The sequence below is a fragment of the Lycium barbarum genome, chromosome 1 (genome assembly GCF_019175385.1).
Source record: "Lycium barbarum isolate Lr01 chromosome 1, ASM1917538v2, whole genome shotgun sequence".
Classification (NCBI taxonomy): domain Eukaryota; kingdom Viridiplantae; phylum Streptophyta; class Magnoliopsida; order Solanales; family Solanaceae; genus Lycium; species Lycium barbarum.
In genome coordinates, this window is record NC_083337.1 from 12,287,887 (window position 1) to 12,296,782 (window position 8,896).

Sequence of the window (8,896 nt, forward strand, 5' to 3'; positions counted from 1 at the left end):
GGAGTTATTTGGTTGAAGCTTCACATGCTTGTAGCCTAATTGTTGGTACCAACCAAAGTCATGTTTTTGTGCTTAAAGTGGATCCTCATTGAGATTTTTGTTTTGATTTGCTTGAGGACAAGCAAAGACTTTAAGTTGGGGGTGTTGATGAGCCGTGAAATTACGGGATATTCGATGCTAATTCCTTAAGCTTTTGTGACTCTTCAAGCACTTTTGTTGTTACTTTTTGTGTATTTATGTTGTTTTGTAGGATAAGATGCCCGGAGAGCATAACAGAGCAAAATGGACAAAAATTGACCAAAAACGGAGCAAAATAGAGCAAAACATACGAAGATAGAAGAAGCGTGACCTGCGAGTCTGATAAGTTGATTTTATATGATTTAGAAGTGATCAGAAGAAACCAAGTGAAAATAAAGTCAAAACGAGGCTAAATTGGACAGATTTGCAAAACTGTCAAAACTGGATAGTTTTGCAAAAACGGGAGATTCGCAAAAAACGGGCAGAATTGCAAATCTGAAATCTGGGGCATAAAAGAGAGGCTTAGGGCAAAAACATTTTCATCTTTGGCCCTTTCTTACAAGCTTGGAGGCTAGGGTTTTTCTACACCATTGGAGGCGAAGATTGGAAGCACTTCAATGAGATATTTCTTAATCCTTTCTTCAATTCCTTGTTTTGTATTGATTATCTAAGTGTGTAGCTTTCTATTCCATGACTTGAATCTTGTTTATGAAAATATTCTAGGATTAAAGTGTTGGATGAAACTCTTGTTTTGCTTATGTATTGAGTGATTTTTATTGCTATTGAAGTGGGTCTTTGTTGATTTAATTAATCTTGTTCTTTCATGTTTCTTAAGGGATTAGCTAACCCTAAGACTCGCCCATTTACTTTGATTGAGCTCGAAAGAGGAAATCTAGGTTGGGAAAGATTAATTAACAAGAATTTGGGTCTTTAAACTCATCTAATAACTTGAGCTCGGAAGAGGATAGTTACTTGAGATTCAATTGGTTGTGCTTGATATCACACTCTAAGGCTTGGAAAATCTTAGAGTGAAATTCATTGATTTGGTTGGAAGACTTTCAATGAGATTGTAGAAACCATTATCTATTAACATAAACCCGCTCTTAGTTGTAAAATCGTAAAATACGTTGGATCGTTATTTGAGTGTAATTTCCTTTGTATCTATGCTTGTGGCCATTGATCATTTTACTTGCTTTCTAGGTTAGTTTACATTTCCGCATTAGTTATAATATTCTCCAAAAAAACCAAAATATTGTCCATCGTTTGGCTTTAGCTTAGTTGGTGAAAGTTCCTTACTTTCTTAATCGCCTAGCATATTGTTCCCTGTCGGATCGACCCCGACACATAGTTGGGTAAAATATATTGCATACGACCGTTATAACTAATGCGGAAATGTAAACTAACCTAGAAAGCAAGTAAAATGATCAATGGCCACAAGCATGGATAATAGGAGATTACACTCAAGTAACGATCCAATGTATTTTACAATTTTACAACTAAGAGCGGGTTTATGTTGATAGATAATGATTTCTAAAATCTCATTGAAAGTCTTCCAACCAAATCAATGAATTTCACTCTAAGCTTTTCCAAGCCTTAGAGTGTGATATTAGGCACAATCAATTTAACCTCAAGTAACTATCCTCTTCTGAGCTCAAGTTATGAGATGAGTTTAATGACCCAAATTCTTGTTAATTAATCTTTCCCAACCTAAATTTCCTCTTTCGAGCTCAATTAAAGTAAATGGGCGAGTCTTAGGGTTAGCTAATCCCTTAAGAAATATGAAAGAACAAGATTAATTAAATCAACAAAGACCCACTTCAATAGCAATAAAAATCATTCAATACATAAGCAAAACAAGAGTTTCATCCAACACTTTAATCCTAGAATATTTCCATAAACAAGATTCAAGTGAAGAAAATAAATACTACACACTTAGATATACAATACAAAGCAAGGAATTGAAGAAAGGTTTAAGAAATATCTCATTAAGGCGCTCCAATCTTCTTCTCCAATGGTGTAGATGAAACCCTAGCCTCCAAAGCTTGATGAAAAACTGCCAAAGATGAAAATGTTTTTGCCCTAAGCCTCTCTTTTGTGCCCCAGATTTCAGATTTGCAATTCTGCCCGTTTTTTTGCGAATCTGTCCCGTTTTTGCAAAACTGTCCAGTTTTTCAAATCTGTCCAATTTAGCCTCTTTTGACTTTATTTTCACTTGGTTTCTTCTGATCACTTCTAAATCATATAAAATCAACTTATCAGACTCGCAGGTCACGCTTCTTCTATCTTCGTATGTTTTGCTCTATTTTGCTCCATGTTGGTTCATTTTGCTCTGTTATGTTCTCCGGGCATCTTATCCTACAAAACAACATAAATACACAAAAAGTAACAACAAAAGTGCTTGAAGAGTCACAAAAGCTTAAGGAATTAGCATCGAATATCCCGTAATTTTACGGCTCATCATGTACGCAGAAAAAAATATCAGGTTCTATATAAAATAGACATTTCGGAGTCTTGACACACGACTAATCGTTGGTCATAGTATGGAAAAAAACACTAAAGTGTTGCAAAAAATAAAGTTGGCCAATTGTTTTTAACTGTTTCTGTAACGCAGTAAAATACTGCGTTATAGATTTTTTTTACTGGTTCTATAACGCAGTATTTTACTGCGTTATAGAAACAGTTACGGTTAAGTCCTTTAGCGCAGTAAATTACTGCGCTGAAGGTACTTATGCCACCTTTTTTGTTGTTGTTGGGGTATTTTGGTTCAAAAGGTTTTTTTTTGGGTCATTTTGGTTCCAGACTCTTTTCTTGGCTAGAGTTAGCTAAGTAGTAGTTGGGTCGTTGGCTAGAGGTAGTCAAGACTTGGAGCTTTCCAATAGAGTTATTGTAAAGGTGCTTACAATAGGTATATTGTAAGGGTTAGGGATTAAGAGTTTTAATTCCTAGGTTGCAATAGGTTGTTATCTGAAGTTGCTCAATTTAGTGAAGTTATAAATCCTACTAGGATAGGTCGTGTTTTTTAATTCCTTGAGTAAGGAGCTTTTCACGTAAATATCTTGCCTTATTTATTTTCCATTATTATCTGTGAAAAAGTTCAGGGACCAGGTCCCCTAGACTGTTCTAAGCAAACTGTCAGGTTGTGAACTAGCTAACGGTGAACTCATAGGTTCTATTAATTTAGTAGAAGAGAATCATATTACTGAACTTTCTAAGCTTAATTAGACATATAAATGTACACTTAAGGTGGCCAAGGAAGTTGGCATCATAAGATGGCAAAAGAAGAGCTTGAAGAGATGTCCAACGTTCTTTGTAAAATGAGGGTAGTTGTGGTGAAAAACAATAAGTTGCATATTACGATCTCTTCACGAATTTTAGGTCCAATATGCAATTTGATTTTGTCAAGTGATTTAGTCTTTTTTTTGGACACCAAATCTTAGGTTTATGGTAACTTTTGATTTTGGAATGAGAATGGTTAAAATCGTTTTACGTTTATAACAAACATAGTCGCTTACTCTTCGTTAGTTATTTATTTTAGTTCTCTTAATTATGCTCAAATTCCAACCTTTCTCTGAGTAGTTTCCATTCCAAAAATTTTAAGTCCACATATTTATTTTTGTGATTTCTATAAACAAAACAAGCAGAGCTATTTTTATATTGGAGATGAGAGCTATTCACTGATCTCCTGAAAAATATGTCATCATGAATGCTGGATTGGATAAACAGATATGGTGTCTCTGGAGCCTCATTGGTGAAGGATCCATATGAACCTAAGTTTAATAGGTTTTGTATTGTTCTTGTACTAGTAGGATAATGTTGATTTCACTCCCTTTTAGAAACTTATCATTGAAAGTTGAAAAAAAGAACCAAGAAGGGTCTTATGGCATTAGAAATAAAAGCTGAAATTCAACAAATAGACCCTTAGAATATCATCTTCTTGTGATAACTGCTGAACTATGTGACCATCTCATTTACTCCTAAAAGCTTAAGCTGCTTGCTCTAACACCATGTTGAGTTGTGTGATCATCTCATCTATAAGTTTAAGTTGTTAAAGAGAGCACACTTTTAATTACTTAATGATATTATGTCTCAACAATAACTTGTTCCTCACTCGTGGGGAAGGAGAGAAGTATATACGAGTTAATGATGTTACCTGTTCATAATTCTGTGGCAGACACTCCAGCTGGTTCGAATATACTTATGCATTCACAATGCAAAGATCCGAACAATTGACTTAAGTATGGAAACAGCAATACATGTTTGCTGTATAATTTTGCATTTAGCTATATAGTACTGCTTTGCTGCCCATTTAGGAGAGAACATGCAGAAACGCCATTTGGATTAACAAGTTCGTTTTTCCTGTTTGGTTCACAAATTGTTAGAAAGATTTATTATGATTATGAATAATGGTCTTCTCTTTCAAAGGGCAGAGTAGACCATTGACAATTTAACAGCCTTTAGGAAGCAGAGACGGAACCAGGATTTGAAGCTTATGGGCTCTAGATTCCAATCTTTTCAAGTTACTGGGTTCTAAATAAATAATTTGTACATATTCAATGAATTTTTAAGACAAATACAAAGTTTGAATCAAAGCTATTGGGTTCAGCCAAACCCGTAGCCAACACTCTCCCTCCGCCCTTTCTAGGAAGAGGCATTGCCTCTTCACTATTTGGATGTATAGCTATTGGACTACAATAACAAATAAACATGTTTTCTTCTGCAATTTCTTTTAAGTGATTACCAAAGACATGGATCTACTTGAAAGCATTGATATATATTAACTTCCAACTGCTAAAGAAAAAATGTGTAGGTGAGAAAATGAAAGGACAATGTACAAATAAGCACATATATAGACATAGTTCAGTTGAGTTTTATTGTGTTAGAATAAAAAGATAGCAAAAGAACAAAGCAGAGTTTACAGTTTGAAGAGCAAAGCTGCAAATTTGCTCAACTGAAATCTATTTTTGACCATGTCTCTGCAGCAGCACCAAGACTCTGTTTCCTTTTAGCTGCTTCCAATAATGTCCTTGTACAAGTCCTTGATCTTTGATATCAAAGCTTCTCTGTTAGTAGCAAAATGTAATTAAGAATAAAGGTAAGTTGTTCAATTAAGAATAAATGAACTTAACCACCACTAGTTCATAAAACCTAAGAAAAGAGAATTACCTGTCAGGTTTGAAGATCAAGTTCTTGTAGGCAAACCACTACAATGGAAGGGTACAGCCAAGCTTTCAAAACCAGTGTATATAAGTCAAATCTCACTATCTTAGAGAAATATAACTTGTTTGGCCAAACTTTCAAAATCTGTTTATGTGAAATATTATTTTTTGTTAAAAGTGTTTTTTTAAAAAAAAATACTTTTGACCAGTAGCAGTTTGTATTTGACTAATCAATTTGAAAAACACTTCTGCATATATTAGAATAGTATTTTGTGCTTGGACAATTTTTCAAAAGTGATTCTGGGTGAATATATATATTTTTTTTTAGCTTCTGAAAAATAGCTTCTAATATTACTTAAGCACTTTTGACTCCCCAGAAGCTTGGTCAAACAGGCTACACGTTCAACCTATCTTTCAACTTTGGAGAAAACACAAACGCAATAGTGACAAAAATTTTGAACTTGCCCCAGTGTAAACAATTCCTACGACCTCAAGAACACCAGGAATCAGAGGAAGCCTGTCAATTGGCTGCCACAATTAAGCAAGTTCCTTGTCAAGTTTGTAATAGTATCCAATAGTAGATCCAAAATGGGAACCAAAAAAGGTCCTAAGTTAGCAATTAGTAGCTAGTAAGTAGCAGTACGGAGACCACTCCTGTAGAGCTCCATAGTAGGAACAAATGCAGCAACACCTAGTGAACTGTCTGCGTACTTTATTCTTATTCCAATCAATAGTAAGCATTATGAATTATTTTATATTATATTCTTCGTTCTTCAATATGAGTAGTTAAATTCATTATTAAGGTTGTGAACCCAATGATGAGAGTTATGTGATTGAAATTGGATTGATATATATGCATAGCGGGTTGTTAGGGTTTACTTATTCTTTATTCTCCATTATTAGTTGATGATTGCAAACATTAACTTAAGACATCAACCTTGATTTATTTAGGAAAATAGGTTAGGGTTTAGTAAGAACAAGTAACAAGAACTCGGGACGTTAACCCTCGTTTAATAGATTCACTTAGGAATAAGATGAATTAATTTATTTGGCACAAATTAACTGTTCTTTATAGATGCTCTTTTATATTTGGCAAAATCATAAAGAGAAATAGTCCTTAACTATTGGGAAATATTAGGGATTCAAGTAGAGGTTAAATGCATTCGTACAACAATCCATTAGAAGTATATCAAGAGCAATACCCATTGCATACACTTCATCTAAAGGGGACACAACCTTGGTTCTTTAATCATATTTATTAGAATCAAAGCAATTTAATTAGTAAACAAACAATAACAAACTTAACGGAATACGAAACTAGACCGCAAGAAAGTGCTCAACCACTTTAGTAACCTTTTCACACCCTATTCCCCGTGGGATTCGACCCCAACTTAGTTTGGTATTTGATATCATCCGCTTTACGCTATTTGTTAGGTGTAATTTGAGCGTATCAGCTCATAATATCGATTCCATGAGTTTCAAGCATGCAACATAAGTAATTATGAATTACTATTGAATTACTTCATAAATCCTCTATGATTCTCCATGTCTTACGAAAACTATATTCATGTTATATTATACTTACAAATCATGTTTATGAAATCCATGAGCTTTCTAAGCCAACTATATTCATGTTCGTGTTTTGGGAGTTGCACAGATTACCGAGAAGGTTTAATACTTGAAACTACGTATGCTAACGTAGGATAAGGATCGCTCCGCCCAGTTAGAACGATTTCTTCATGTTTATCCATTGCGGGTTATTTTATAAATCCATTCATGTCATGTGCATGTCTCGTACCCCGGTAATGTGCGGGATAGCTTAGCTGATCGGGCAGTGATCAGACGCCACGTGCTCACATGGTGGTTACATATCGGTTATACTAAGGCTCTCTCACTTAAAATGTTTAACTCATGTCAGATGATACTCATGTTCATGTTCAACTTACGGTTTCAAATTCGTTCCTATGATTTCGTGTGCCATGTTTATTCATTCAATTTTCTTACATATAAATACAATTCAAATTTACTTACGTCCCTTTTGCTCGGGGCCTGCATTTCACGATGCAGACATTGATTTACAGTACGACGGATCTGCTCGCTAGGACATCGTACGTATCAGCTTGTGGTGAACCCCATCTCATTCGGGGTGTCATCTTTATTTAGATTCATGTCATGTTATGCAGTAGAGGTATGTCAGGGGCCTTGTCCCTGTAAACAATTTAGCATTCAGACTCATGTTCAGAGGTTTCATAGACTAGTCTAGTATGTCATGTCAGATACTCAGTTGCGTTTAGCCTTGTCGGCTATACCATCAAGTTTTCTATACTATTTCCGTAATTATGTTTAAAGCATTATTTTCGTACTCATGATTACTTAATCTCATGCTTATTCATACTTTCAGGATTTAACTTATATCCCGCATCAGTACATGTCCCATGTTGATTAACCAGGCCATGAGGTTCGATCGGTCACATACAGTCAGGCACCGAGTGCCCGGTTACGCCCATAACATGGTTCAGGGTGTGACAATGTAAGCCTGAAAGTATATATAAGCAACTATGGAATTGTTTGCACCTAAAAACTTAACTGCAAGAGTGTTGGAAATTGGATTTGGACCACCCATGTGGGTCAATCTGGATTCGTATCAATATAAATAAATATATAATGAGTTATTTATTATTATTAAATTATAATAAAAGAAAAGAGAGAAGAGACACAACTATTGGGAGAGTCCCCGAACAGTTGCATTCTTGAGATTATATAAAGAGAAGTCCTAACGATTAGGAACTTCTAAATTTGAAATCTCACACTACGGTCTAACATAGAAAAGAAAAATATTTCTGCTCTCTCCCTATGAAAACTCTCTTCTCTGTGCCAAAGAACTTCTGTGGAAGATTCCAGCATTGTTCATGGAGCAATCTTCTTTTTTGAAACTTAGATCTTCATAGACTTTGAATAAATTAATATAGGTCATGTTCCATAAACATGTGATTACATTGATGACTAGTGAAACAAATATTGAAGAATCTTTGGGGAACTATGTATTCCTGGTAAATTATTGTATTTTCCTTCAGCAACTAATATATAATCCAAAGGGAGTTAGATCCTTTTTTTTTTTAAAGTTTGGAGCCATTAAAAACTTGAAAACCACATACCATCTCCTGAAAACATGAGTGAATATCTCAATTAAGTATTTAGCAACTAAATTCTTCTGCATATATAATGAAATAATAATATAAGTCGACCTAATAATATCTAACAAGTAGATAGAGTAATAACTAATTATATTGAAAATAATGGAACCACGACACTAGTACAGATTAATGAGAAGTCTAATCTTAGAAATCATTCAGTATTTATTATATAGACAATAAGGACAATGAATACCAAACTCGAGCGAAAGTTATAATTCATAGATAAACTTGAGGACCAAATCCTCTTCCAGACCAAATAATATCTAACAAATAGGCAAACTAGTAACCAATTATATTGAAAATTGTAGTTTTTCAGAAGAAGAAAAAGGATCAATGATCCTGATCTCAATGTGCATGAAGAAGAAGAAGTAAGAAAAAGGAAATGCAATGAATTCTCATTATTTGTGATGTGTATATAGGTCTATATATCTGGTATATATACAAATGGAAAAAATAAAAGAGAGCCTAATCTTGTAACAAACTTATGAATTAAAACTAACTCATACTTAGCTGTTAACACTTAGGTCC

At 34.3% G+C, this 8,896-nt stretch overlaps 1 long non-coding RNA gene across 1 annotated transcript; it reads right to left on the minus strand.

Annotated features, from left to right (window-relative positions):
- Positions 1-4,847: 4,847 nt before the first annotated feature.
- Positions 4,848-5,231, minus strand: LOC132628906 (uncharacterized). The gene is made up of 2 exons (XR_009578131.1): positions 5,182-5,231; positions 4,848-5,078 (listed from the first exon to the last, which is right to left on the minus strand). It is a non-coding gene; the product is annotated as an uncharacterized LOC132628906 (long non-coding RNA).
- Positions 5,232-8,896: the final 3,665 nt, after the last annotated feature.